Source organism: Heterocephalus glaber, unplaced genomic scaffold, assembly GCF_053883595.1.
Source record: "Heterocephalus glaber isolate CG9 unplaced genomic scaffold, H.glaber_assembly_v1.0 deba00000809, whole genome shotgun sequence".
NCBI lineage: Eukaryota > Metazoa > Chordata > Mammalia > Rodentia > Bathyergidae > Heterocephalus > Heterocephalus glaber.
Window position 1 is genome coordinate 1078196 of NW_028258163.1, and position 13806 is coordinate 1092001.

General features: G+C 44.0%; 1 protein-coding gene and 1 pseudogene across 10 annotated transcripts in view; both read left to right on the forward strand.

Moving 5' to 3' along the window:
• Positions 1-13806, forward strand: part of Frmd5 (FERM domain containing 5) — a 333945-nt gene that overhangs the window by 223549 nt on the left and 96590 nt on the right. The gene's annotated exons all lie outside the window — the stretch shown is intronic.
• On the forward strand, positions 2842-13603 carry LOC106010781 (ATP-dependent RNA helicase DHX8 pseudogene; annotated as a pseudogene).

The window sequence follows — 13806 nt, forward strand, 5'->3', positions numbered from 1 at the left end:
AGCAGGTCTTCTGAGTGCACAGACCACAGCAGCAGCAGCGGCAACAAGGACCTGTCCCAAGCGTGCAGGGCTCATTTGTATGGAGATACTGATGCTATGGTGCCTGCATACACCGAAGCCACTGCATCCTCCACTCAGAACCTCACTGAAAACAGGAGGTTCTGTAGCTTCGCTTTCCTATCAGGCCCACTCCATAATCTAATTAATGCCCATTAATTCAGGAGGCTCTGGGAGAAAGGGCTGAACATACAAAGCAGAGAACCATTTAAGTACAGCACTCTGAAATAATTGGCAGCTTGGGGTAAGATAAAGTTCCACAGTGGTGAAAATTGTAGCATTGTAGCTTTGCAGAGACCTTTGCAGGTCATCAAGTCCATTTCCCTTGCCTGTTTTCAAAACTTAGACCATTCCACATGGATCAGAACTAAATCTGCATTTTAGGACTTCCAGAAAGTAAATTACACAGTTCTCTTTGAAACCTGTTCTGATATATAATTCCTCCTTTACTGTAAGTTCCTTTTTAAATTAGCCTAGCTCAGTGATGGCGAACCTTTTACAGACAGAGTGCCAAACTGCAATCCAAAGCCCACTTACTTATCGAAAAGTACCAACACTGCAATTAAACCTGAATACTGAGGTTTTAGATTAGGAAAAACAGCTCTACATTAACATCTTTTATCTTAAAAGAAAACAGGCTAACACACATGCTGTAGGTTCACCACCACTGGCCTCAATCCATCATGTTGTAGTTGAAATTAGTTTGTCTGCTCAGTCTTTCATAAAGATGTATAATGACTAGTCAGTGTCTCATATGTCAGACTTACTGAAGGTCAACCAATTTTTCCCATGGCTGAAATCTGTTGCCTGAAACACTTTTTTGTATGACAAATTTTTGCAGTTTTTTATTTGTTATTGCTATCTTAATCTTCTAGTTCTCATTATAAAGCCTCTGCTGGACCCAGTGTTGTAGAACTATCTGATAATTACTTAATTTTTTCCCCATTAACTTTATTGGTACATTTTAGGTATAAAATACAGTTACATTCATCATTGGGATCTTGTACCATTACATGAGAATCTTGGTTCTTATTTTTTTTCCTCTTCCCTTGCCCTCCCTTCACCCCCTCCACCCCTCCCTATTTGCAAAGACCTTGTTTCCATTTGTTTCCTCTTCTCATATTTTTTCCTTTCTCTTTTTTCCCTTCCCCTACCCCTCCCAATTCCCCTGCTCTTTTAGACCTTTTCTTCCTGTTACACAATATCAGTTATACATTTTTTAAATTACGATATCAAGATCTAGGAGACATTTACCACAGATTTTACACAATTTAAAAGGATATAGAAAGCATATTACAAAAATCTTTTTTGAAATAAATTTGACAACTTCTAAGAAGTACCTCGGAAGACAAATTAAGGAAACTAACTCTGGAGGAAATAAAAAATTTGAATAGCACCTATTAAAGAAAGTATATTCCTAGCTTGAAAACCTGCCTATATGACAACAGCAGGCTCATAAACATTTTAACTGATAAATTATATCAAACAATTAAAGCAGAAAAAAGAAGGAACACTTCTCCCCTCATTTTAGGAACTCAACATCGTGCTAATCCTAAAACTGGATAAAGATAATAGAAGAAAAAAGTATGAACATAGATAGAAATTTGTTTAACAAAACAAACTATTAGAAGTCAGATCTGGCAGGATGTAGAAAGTGGTTTTGTTATAGGGATGGCAGTGTTGGTTCAGCATTGGAAGATCCACCCCCAAAAGTCATCATTTTAACAGAGGAAAGGAAAAAGCCATATGATCCTGTCAGTAGTTAGAGAAAAAGTATTGGACTAAATTCTATAGCTGTTCGTGGTAAAAGCTGTCAGGAGACTAGAAGTATAACAGAACCTTCTCAACAGATTAAAGACATGTACTCCATACTTCCAGCGAGAACACCTTATATGTATGGAGAAGACACAATGCTTTCTCCTTAAGGTGGGGAACAAGGGCAGATATGCTTACTCTTTATCTGTCCATTAAACTTTGAAACCTAGGCCCCACCAAAATAGTCTGGCAATAAAACGACACAACTAGGATAGGATTGGCACGGCAGAAGCAAAAACTTTATATGTAGATGAAATGATCATCTACAGAGAAAATACTAAGAAATCTCTAGGATCCCCTAGAACTTGTATTTGAATTTAGCAGGATTAGAAAACACAAGGTATATATAAAAATTCAGGTCTGTGTATACTTGCTATAAATGAAGATTTGGATATTGAAATTTAAAAGTTATGTAGGAGTACAAAGGACCTAGAAAAGTTAAAAACAAAAACAAAAACAGTGTTGGAAGACATTTAGTACCTAATTTTAAGACTTCTTTTAAAGCTACAGTAATCAAGGCAGTGTTGGTGTAAGGAAAGACATATAGATCATTTGAATAAAACAGAGAATCTAGAAATAGAACCACACATATATGGTCCACTGAGTTTTGAAAGATTATTTAACATTAGCATTTTATAGAATATAAACTCAATTCAAGAGCCCAGGAAGAGGTAGTGTTTTCAGCAAGCAGCACTAGAACACTTGGTATCTGTATATAAAAAATTAACCTCAACCCTTTTTTTCCATACATGAAAATAACTTGAAGGAATCTGTGAACCTAAATAAGAAAGCCTAAAAGTATAAAACTTTAAGAAGAAATTATAAGGGAAAATATTTATGAATTCAAGGTAGGCAAGAACTACCTAGGATACAAAAAATATGATGTATAAAAGAAAAAAATTGATAAATGAGATTCCATCAAAATTTAGAACTTTAAATGACATCATTAAAATGAAAAGTAGTCCTTAAACAGACCATATTTCCAATGCATATAACCTATGACCAGAATATATCAAGAATTCTTAGAGCTCATTAATAGACAACCCAATTAAAATGTAGACATAAGAATATGATAAATAGCCATTATAGCACAAGGAATGGTGTGCAACTCTAGAATCAGAAAAATACTAATCAGTACAATAATAAGATTAAATTATACACTTGTTAGGGAGATGAAGTTCAAAGTTTTAAAAGCCTTGTCATGACTTTTTCTTTTTGTTGGATTCTCCCCCTTTGTGTTTAATTTGTCACGCCCAATGGATTCATTCTGCTGGGTTTCCTGGAGTTGTGATCCTCATTGTCTTTTCCTAGGGTATTGCCTAAAATTTTTTGGAGTGCTGGTTTGGTATTCATGAAGTTCCTGAGGTGCTCTTTATCATGAAAATATCTTATTTCTCCATCCATTTTGAAAGATAGTTTTGCAGGGTACATCAATCTGGGTTGGAGGCTGTTTTCCTTTAGGGCTTGGAATATGTCACTCCAAGCTCTTCTTGCCTTGAGGGTTTGCGCTGAGCAGTCTCCTGTGATTCTGATGGGCTTTCCTTTGTGTGTGATTTATTTCTTTTCTCTTAATGCTTATAGAACTTTGTTCTTCTGTTGGGTTTCTGGAATCTTAACAATTGTGTGCCTATGTGTAGTTTTTTTTAATCAAGGATGGTTGGAGTCCTATATGCCTCACTTATCTGTATGTCAATTTCTTTTCTCCTGCTTGGGAAGTTTTCTGCCATTACTTCTGTGAACAGTTTTTTTAATGTCATCTGCCATCTCTCCTGTTTCTTCATTGGTCATTCGAGAGATGCAAATGAAAACAATGTGAGATTCCACCTCACTCCAGAAAGAATGGCTGCTATCATGAAATCAACCAACAACAAATGCTGGCAGGGCTGTGGGGAAAGAGGAACCCTGCTCCACTACTGGTCGGAGTGTAGACTGATGCAACCACTGTGGAAATCAGTATGCAGATACCTCAAAGAAGCAGGACTGGAAGTCCCATTTGACCCAGCTATTCCCCTGCTGGGTATCTTCCCCAAAGAATTAAAAGAAGCATAGCACAGTGATATATCTACACCCATGTTCATAACAGCACAATTTGTAATAGCTAAAACTTGGAAGCAGTTCAATTGCCCATCAACTGGATACTTTTTTTTTTTTTTTTTTTTGGTACCGGGGATTGAACTCAGGTCCTTAGCTTGCGAGGCATGTGGTGGAACCACTGAGCTAAATCCCCGGCCCAAATACTGGATAAAGAAAATGTGTTTTTTTTATAATATGGAGTAGTACTCAGCAATAAAAATTGAGAAATTAGAGTCATTTATAGCTAAATGAATGCACATTGAGGCAATACTCTTAAGTGAAATAAATAGGACACACATGTATAAATACCGAATAGTTTCTCTGGTGTGAGAAACTGAAAGTGTAAATAAGGACTAAAAGGTATAATAGATAATGTGAAATAGGAAGAAAAGGGGCAAAGGAGAAAGGGAAGTGGGAGGGGTAGGGGAAAGGAAAGAAGGGAATGGAATATGAGAAAATGAAAAAATGGAAACAAAGTCTTTGTAAATAGGGAGGGATGGAGGGGTTGAAGGGAGGGCAGGGGAAGGGGGAAAAATAAGAACCAAGAGAGATTATGTAAAGGTGCAAATTTCCAATGATGAATGTCATTATATTGTATACCTAAAATGTACCAATAAAATAAAATTTAAAAGTTAAAAAAAAAAAAACAGAATTGCCCATTTTCTGAAGGGCTTCTTTGATACTGAAAGAAGAGTCCTCTATTACAAGAGATAGTTGAGGTCCTGTTTATACTTAAGCAGGGGTGATTTTTATTGACTTACAGAAGCACTTAAGTGTTAAATGTGGTGAATTAGCTTTGATTTTTGTTTCTTTTGGAAGCATATTTTGTAGGGCTATTTATTAAAAGCCATTTGATACTACATTACAAATAAATAAGCATCTTGGGAAATTATACTTATACTAATTAAATTTATAGACTAGTATTTCAAAGTGGCAACTGGGGGGATTCAAATGGAACATCTGGGATTCTGAGCAGTACATTGGACTAAGAATTCAACTATAATCTAATATATTCCAGTTCTCTTACCCTACAGACTCTTTTCTCCAATTGGCAATTAGTTTTATTCTTGAAGTCTTGATTTTCACAAAATTGCCCATTCTATCCTGCTTTTTTCTTTTAAGTATTCCCAAATAAGAAACGTTCTGCCTTATGTCCCTATTTGGCCATTTTGGAATACATCACCACTTTATCTATCATTTGTAAAGAATAGTGGATAAAGGTGAGCCGTAATCACTCTGGCAGGAGATTGAACCCAGGGAGCATTAAGCACACCCCTAATACTGCCCTGGCTGGCCTCAAACTTCTGATCCTCCTACCTCAGCTTCCCAATCATTTTCTATGTTATATTTAAGAAATATTTGCCCAGCCAGGTGTAGTGGCATATGCTTATAATCTTAGAAAGCTAAGGCAGGAGAACTGACAAGTGTATTAGCTATTTTCCTGTTGCTAGGACAGAATACCCAACACCTGCAACTTAAAAGAGAAAAGGTTTATCTTGGCTCACAATTTTCAGAGGAGTCAGTCTGTGATTGGCTGTTTCCCAGGTGGAAGCAGCATGGCAGAAGGGTCTGGTACAGAAAAACTACTCAACTCAAGGTAGCCATGAAGCAGAGAAAATGGAGGAGCCAGAGACAAGGAAACACCCTTCCAGGTCACACCCAGTGACCCCTCTTCAGCCAGGCCCCATTTGCCTAGGTCTTTCATTTCTCTCAGTAACATTATATGGTTTCCATTGTTAATTGCTAGAGTTTTTAATATTTGTAATCACTTGCATGTAAAGTGGTAACTCATTGTATCTTTAACAGATGCTTGATCACCAGTGAGACTGAACATCTTTCAATGTTTATTGATCCTTCAGCTTCCTCTTTTTGGATCCCTTACATATTGGCCCTGCATTTTATTTACCAAGTATATCCCTGTTGGGATGATCTTAATGGTTTCTTATTTTTCATCTGTTTTGCTTGTTTGTTTTTATTAATAATTGAGGTGCTTCTCTCTTTTTAGCTCGTAATTGCTGAAATAATTTAAATATTGAAGCAACCACCTCTGTGCATGTTTTCATTCCTTATCAATTTTATCCTCTCCTATTTTCTGCCAGTAGGAAGTTCTGATCTTTCTGGTGTGCCCTGACATTTTCTAGCTTGGATGAATTTTGAGAGCTCTGACTTGAGAGCAAAGCATGACATCCCTCACTCATCAGTACCCCTTGAGCAATGCCTACTTTATCTCTCTGTTCATCTAATCTGTTCGTATCCCTCATGGTTCACCGTGCTGGATGTTCTGTGATTCTGTTCCAGCTAACCACATTAGAAGAGACAGACAATTCCGCATCACTGGGCAGAGTGTGATTAGCCCAGGGTTCTCACCTTTGAGCCAGTGGGCACCTTGGCAAATTGCTCAGCAACACCAGGGGATGGTTATCAGAAGATACAAGAGCCTTGCTCTGTAAACTTGCTTTAAGCAATAAAAAACATCTGGATATAATAAATTTTCATGAAATAAGTTATTAATTTTGATTAAGCCTTTGATTTCTGTGGGCTACAATATAGGTTTTCTCTGATTCCTAAGTCAGAGCTACATGTATCAGTTTATATCTTATAGAATGTTCCTCATGCATATTAGAATTTGTGAAGTGTTAAATTTTGCTTTTCTACACTTTAAACACTTGTTGAAAACCTACTGCATACCAAGCCCTGTGTCAGGGACAAGGACTATAAAGATGACTAAGGCATGGCCCTTCCCCAGAAAAATGTACATAAGCCAGAGTGTAGGTAGGAGATAACTAACTCCAGTACTTTCTTCTCAAAGAGAGAAAGAAAAGGGAAAGTGGAGGCAATAATACCGTTTACTTGTACAAACCTGGCCAGGAAGATGGAGGTAGAAAGTTAAGTACCTGGGACAGTTGATTTTGGGCAACTGTATAGGAGGCCAAACCGAAAGAGACTGAAAGAAGCCAGTAGTCAGGGATTGCTGCAATCCCAAACTTGCTCGTGCTATTTTTTCCTAGAATGCTTTCCAAGACCTTTCCATTTGGCCAGTTCCCACTCTTACAGGTTTGTCTTAGATTTTACTTGCATTGAGAAAGCTTTCTTTCTTGCCTACTACTTTTTTCTTTTCTGTTGTTCTTGTGGTGGTGGTGGTGGTGGTGGTGGTGGTATGTCACTGTGTTTCCCAGGCTGGCCTTGAACTACTGAGCGCAAGCGGTTCTACTGCCTCAACCTTTTCGAGAAGCTTGGACTACAGGCATGTGTCACAGTTCCCAGCTTGCGCCTCCCACTTCACCTGAGGAACCCCTCTTCTGTGCTCTCAAGCACCCTGCCACTTGCCCCTGCTGGTCCACTTGTCATATTATAATGAAAGTGGCTCTTTGTCTTCTCCTAGTAGATCACAGACTCATCTTACCCTGTCCTCAGCTTACACACCAGTCGAATGTGTTCCTTTTCCATTCTCATTTATCACACTGTTATATATGCTACCTAAACAACTGAATTAAATTAAAATCTTTTTAGGAAAAAAGACACCCCACTGGCTGAAGAAATACTCCTAGCAGTGAGCTACAGAAATAGGCAAAAGATTCAATCAAAAAATGAGCAAGTGAAACAAAAAAACACTTCTCAGAAGTACAAATGGTCAGTAAGTACATGTAGAAATGTATTGGCCTTTAGAGAAATACAAATTAAGGCAACACTGAGATTCCATCTTACCCCAGAAAAAATGGCCATCATCAAAAATCAAGTAATACCAATGCTGGAGAGGCTACAGGGGGAAAAGGAACCCTTCTACATTGTTGGTTGGAATGTAAATTAGTACAGCCTCCATGGAAATCAATATGGAGATTCCTCAAAAAAACCCAAACTAGGGCTGGGCATTTAGCTCAGTGGTTCCAGTGCCTGTCTCACAAGTGCAAGGTCTGGAGTTGGCGATCCCTGGTACCAAAAAAAAAACAACAAACCCAAACTAAGCAAGGCGTGGTGATGCATGCCTATAATCCCAGCACTTCGGAGTCTGAGGCCAGAGGATTGCCACAAGATCGAGGCCATCTTGGACTACATAGTGAGTTCAAGACCAACCTGAACTACACAGTGAATTCCTGTCTCAAAAAACAAAAGCAAATAAACAAACAAAACCCAAACTAGAAATTTGATTCTACACAGCTGTTTCTTTTCTATGGTATCCTCCCAAAAAGAGTTAAAGAGATCAAAAAAAAAAAAAAAAGAGTTAAAGAGATCATATTACAGTGATACATGCTCACCCATGTTTATAATTTATAACAGCTAAATCTTGGAAGCAACCTGTATGTCCATTGTCAGATGAACGGATAAAGAAAATGTGGTATTCATACACAATTGAGTACTACTCTACCATAAAGAAGGATAAACTTTGAGTCATTTGTAGGAAAATGGATGCACCTTGAGACCATAATGTTAGGTGAAGTAAGACACACAAGTCTAAGTATTACATAGTTTTTCTTATATGAGAAACTCAAAATATAAATAAAGAGACAAATAAAAGTTAGATAGTAAGAAGTAGGGAGATAGAGCTTTCTGAAACAGGCAGAGGATCAAGAGATGGAGGGATAGGGAGGGGAAGGGAATAAAAGAGTGAAGATGTGTCATGCACATGTAAACTCCACAGAAGGAGTGGAAACATTATGTACTTCCAACATGGACTAATTAAAAAATTTTTTAAACTCAAAAAAAAGAAATAGGTGGGATAAATGCTACCTCCAAGAGAGTGAGATACCCTAGATACTGTTCCCACTGAAGCAGAAGGAAGGCTGAGCAGATACAGTTCCTTTGACTCAAGGGCCATTTTCTGCCTCCAGCCCATAGACCGCGGGAGAGAGAGATTTCAAAGGTAAAGAATAGCAGCACAGAGCAGTTACTACAGGAAGTTGTCAGAAGTACTGGCAATGCTGAGCCGCTTCAGGCCAGCAACCTGGGCTGTCTTCTGATGTTTCTGGGAGTAGAGATTTACCTTAAAAGAAACCTCCACCTGGTTTTAGTTTTAATTTTAGAAGTCTGTCTCATTTATCAATCACACAGTATAGTAATTATAGAAAATTAAACACAGAATGAAATTCCCTCCCTACACTTTCCTTCTTTCTTTCTTGATTTGTATTTTATCACCCAGGTCACTCGTGTGACTTTGTGTCTGTAGCAGTCTGCTTTGACTTCACTCTCGTGTGTGATCCAGATTCCTCACCAGCTAAAGGGCGTGTTGTCACAAGTTCCTGCAGAGCCCCTGAAAAAAGACCCCCCCCATAGGGAAGGGGTGGAAGAAAAGCCCGTTGGCAGATTTCATAATAAACACAGGTCAAGGAAAGCAGAAGAAATGAAATGATACAGCTCCAGCCACAGTACGTCTGCAGCAGTTGCGGTGGTGTGTGTCCGTAGGCTCAGCTCCTTGACAGGCAGAGGCTAAGGCTAGGGGGCCACTTGAGCCCCGTAGTTGAAGCCCTGCCTGGACAGCATCTCAAAAAAAGTGTTTTGGGCCGGGGATGTAGCTCAGTGGTTCCACCACCTGCCTCACAAGTGCAAGGTCCTGAGTTTGATCCCCAGTACCAAAAAAAAAAAGTTTTTATAACCATTATAGTTATTACGTCCTGCAAATCTTAGGACTGAAGGATAATATCATTCACACTTGGCTCAGAATCCTTAATGATTAAATTATCAAGAATCAAGGCCATTTAAACCTCTCATTGGTATGTCTGTATGAAGCTAAAACTGTATCCTTCCCTCTATATATTAAAGCCTCTAGATATAATCAAATCTAACTCACCCACAGTCCTGTCTCACTCTATGAAATGTAAAGTTTCATGAACTTCAGGAATATATTTAGAATAAAAAGGCAATTTATAGGAATTTGGTGTAAATGAAGATTTTTTTTCAGTCTTTAAGTCATAAAAACAAAAGTCTAAATAGTTCTTCCTGTAAACAATGTAGGAATAAGTGTGAAATGTTAATGTTCTTAGGAAAAGAAGTCTTTGTAATGAAGAAAATATGTGTTAAAAAGAATACATTTTGCAGGAAGCAGGAAGTAGGCCAGAGAAGTGCAGCGATGGTACCGGCCCAGGTGGGAGGGCTCCTCAGCTTGGAGCCAGGCCCCTTGGAGGAGCTTGCCAAGCTGGAGTATCTGGCCTTGGTGTCCAAGGTTTGCACGGAGCTGGACAACCATTTGGGGACCAACAACAAGGATCTAGCTGAATTTGTGATTAGTCTGGCTGAGAACAATACCACCATAGATACTTTTAAGGCTTCCCTGGTCACAGATGGTGTGGAATTCATGGATTCTCTGGTCAGCAACCTGCTGTGCCTCATCCAGAGCATGCAGCCCCCAGCAAAGCCATCCATGGGCAAAGATCCCATGGTGAAGCCCAAAAGCCTGAAGGAGCTGTGCCCGGGGCTGTGCCCACCCAAAAACCCCACCCCACCACCTTCGGGACCATGCTGGATGAGGACCACATAAAGGTCACCGCAGACATCCTGAGAGAGCTGGAGGCCCTGATGCCCAGCACCGCAGTGGCCAGGAGAAACCGAGCAACACAGAGCACTGGGCAGGGTGAAGAAGAAAGAGCAGAGCCGGGGCTGAGACTGGGACTGGGACCCAAACAGAGACGGAGACCGCAGGTGCAGAGACTGGTCCTGCCCTTGGTGGTCTCATTCCCGGGTCTCGGTGAGGAATAAAGGGAAGTCCAGACACTGGTCCAGGAACAGGAGCCAGAGCCCAGCCCACCCCCAAGGACCTGAAGGACCCCTAGGACAAGTATGGGGAGAGGAGCCTGGCCAGGTGGTGGGCCAAGCACATGGACAGCCCCCTGCCCTAGGAGCCAGCCATTGGCTACATCTGCACAGACAAGGTCAGCAGCATCCTGCAGTTCAGGTGCTTTGTGCAGCTGGAGGGGCTGAGGAAGCAGTGGGAAGGCCTGGTGCACATTTCCAAGTTTCGTGGCCAACCTGGCAGACATGGTGAGCAAAGACCAGTGGGCCAAGGTCAGTGTGCTGTCCTTCACTGGGACCCAAACCAGCCTGAGCATGAAGGACATGGATCAGTAGCAGAGAGGATCTGTAGCGGAGGGGGCGGCAGCAGCGGTGGTGGTGCAACCTGGTCCAGGAGACCCGCGAGGAGACCTCCATGCGGAACCGGACAGACCCAGCCACCTGTTGCTCGTAGGCACCCCTAAGATGGAGGATGACTCACTGGAGTACAAGTGCCTCACGCCCATCTCAGACCCCAAGAAGTGGGAGATCAAGCAGATGATTGCGGCCAATGTCCTCTCCAGAGGAGTTTCCAGACTTCGATGAGGAGACAGGCATCCTCCCACAGGTGGACGGTGAGGAAGATGAGGACCTGGAGATCGAACTGGTGGAGGAGGAGCCCCCGTTCCTGCAGGGCCACATGAAGCAGAGCACAGACCGAGCCCCGTCAAGATGGTCAAGAACCCAGACAGCTCCCTGTCGCAGAGCCCGCTGGCCAAGGAGCGGCCAGAGCTGAAGCAGGCACAGCAGAAGAAGACCAAGATGGACTCTGTCCCCACAGGCCTTGACAAGCACTGGGTCAACCCCCTGCACAACCCCCGGACAGGAAGATCACGGCCAACCTGCAGGGGATTGGAGTGATGCCCAGCCACATCTCACAGTGGAAGAAGCACAAGCTCGGGGGCAACAAGGCATCCTATGGCAAGAAGACGCAGCTGTCCATAGTGGAGCAGCGGGCCATCCATGACAATCAGATCCTCCTCATCATCAAAGAGACCAGGTCCAGGAAGACCACACAGATCGCCCAGTATCTGGCCAAGGCCGGCTACACGTCCCAGGGCAAGATCGGCTGCACCCAGCCCAGGCGCATGGTCTCCATGTTGGTGGCCAAGAGGGTGTTGGAGGAGTTCGGCTGCCACTTGGGTCAAGAGGTGGGCTACATCATTCGGTTTGAGGACTGCAGCAGCCCAGAGACCGGCATCAGGTACATGACAGACAGCATGCTGCTCTGTGAGTGCCTGGTGGACCCCGACCTGATACAGTACGCCATCATCATGCTGGACAAGGCCCATGAGAGGACCATCCACACTGACATGCTCTTCAGGTTGCTGAAGAAGATCATCCAGAAGCGGCGGGACATAAAGCTGATCATCACCTCAGCCACACTGGATGCAGTGACGTTCTCCCAGTACTTCTGCAAAGCCTGCATCTTCACCATCGTGGGGTGCACATACCCTGTGGAGATCCTGTACACCAAGGAGCCTGAGACCGACTACCTGGATGCCAGCCTGATCACCGCCATTTGGATCCACCTCACCAAGCTGCCAGGTAACAAACATCCTGGTCTTCCTGACTGAGCAGGAGGAGTTCAGCACTGCCTGCGAGATCCTGTAGGAGAGGATGAAGTCGCTGGCCCCCGATGACCCGGAACTGATCATCCTGCCCGTGTACTCCGCCCTGCCCAGCGAGGTGCAGACCCAGATCTTCAACTTGGCCCCACTGGGCAGCAGGAAGGTGGTGATGACCACCAACATCGCGGAGACCTCGCTGACCATCGACGGCATCTACTACATGGTGGACCCCGGCTTTGTAAAGCAGAAGGTCTACGACTCCAAGACAGGCATCAACCAGCTCATGGTGATGCCCATCTCTCAGGCCCAGGTGAAACAGCACATGGGCAGGGCCGGCCACACGGGCCACGGGAAGTGCTACCGGCTGTACACGGAGCACACCTACCCCCACGAGATGCTCGTCACCAACGTACCCGAGATCCAGAGGACCAACCTGGCCAGCACCATGCTGTCCCTCAAGGCCATGGGCATCAGCCACCTGCTGTCCTTCGACTTCATAGACTGCACCCCTCCCGGTGGAGACTCTCCTGATGGCCATGCAGCAGCTCTACATCCTGGGGACCTTGGACGACCAGGGCCTACTCACCAGCCTGGGCCCACAGGATTGCTCAGTTCCCGCTGGGGCCCATGCTGTGCAAGATGCTCATCATGTCAGTGCACCTGGGCTGCAGCGAGGAGATGCTGACCATCGTGTCCATGCTGTCCAGGCAGAACATCTTCTATCGGCCCAAGGACAAACAAGCCCTTGCCAACCAGAAGAAGGCCACGTTCCACCAGACCCAGGGTGGCCACCTCAGGCTGCTGGCAGGTGTACAACTCCTGGAATAACAAGTTCTCCCAGCCCTGGTGCTACGATAACTTCCTCCAGGCTTGGGGGACATCCGCAAGCAGATGCTGGGCATCATGGACAGGCACAGCTGGACGTGGTGTCGTGCGGCGATGCACAGTGCGTGGTGAGGAAGACCATCTGCAGCGGCTTCTTCTGCAACGTGGCCAAGAACGACCCTCAGGAGGGCTACGGCATGCTCCTCAACCAGCAGGTGGTCTACATCCACCCCTCCAGCACCCTCTTCAACCGGCAGCCTGAGTGGGTGGTGTACCACGAGCTAGTGCTGACCACGAAGGAGTACATGCACAAGGTCACGTCGACCCGCGCTGGCCAAAGCTCTGAGACCCCACCACGCTCAGCAAGCAAAAGAAGCAGCGGTGCCTGGAGCCCCTGTACAACGACTGGAGTCTGGACAATCTGTTGGGCCTTCCAGCGGTATTGAGGTTACAGCCCGGGCCCTGAGCCCTCAGTCCTGCAAGGTGGAGCCCAGCATGGGCGTGGCTGGAACCGCAGCGCCCGCCCCCCCCCCCGCGTGGGCGGTCACTCTGTATCGCCTCCCTGGAGGAGCCAGGGGGCGAAGGGAGCCCCGATGCTGTCCACGTCCTCCCCTCCCAGTCCTCCCTGCTCTTCCACGTCATCCCCAGAAATATTTCTTGTCTGAAGGAAATGAGAACGGCCGCCTCTGCCTGTGCCTTGAGCTGA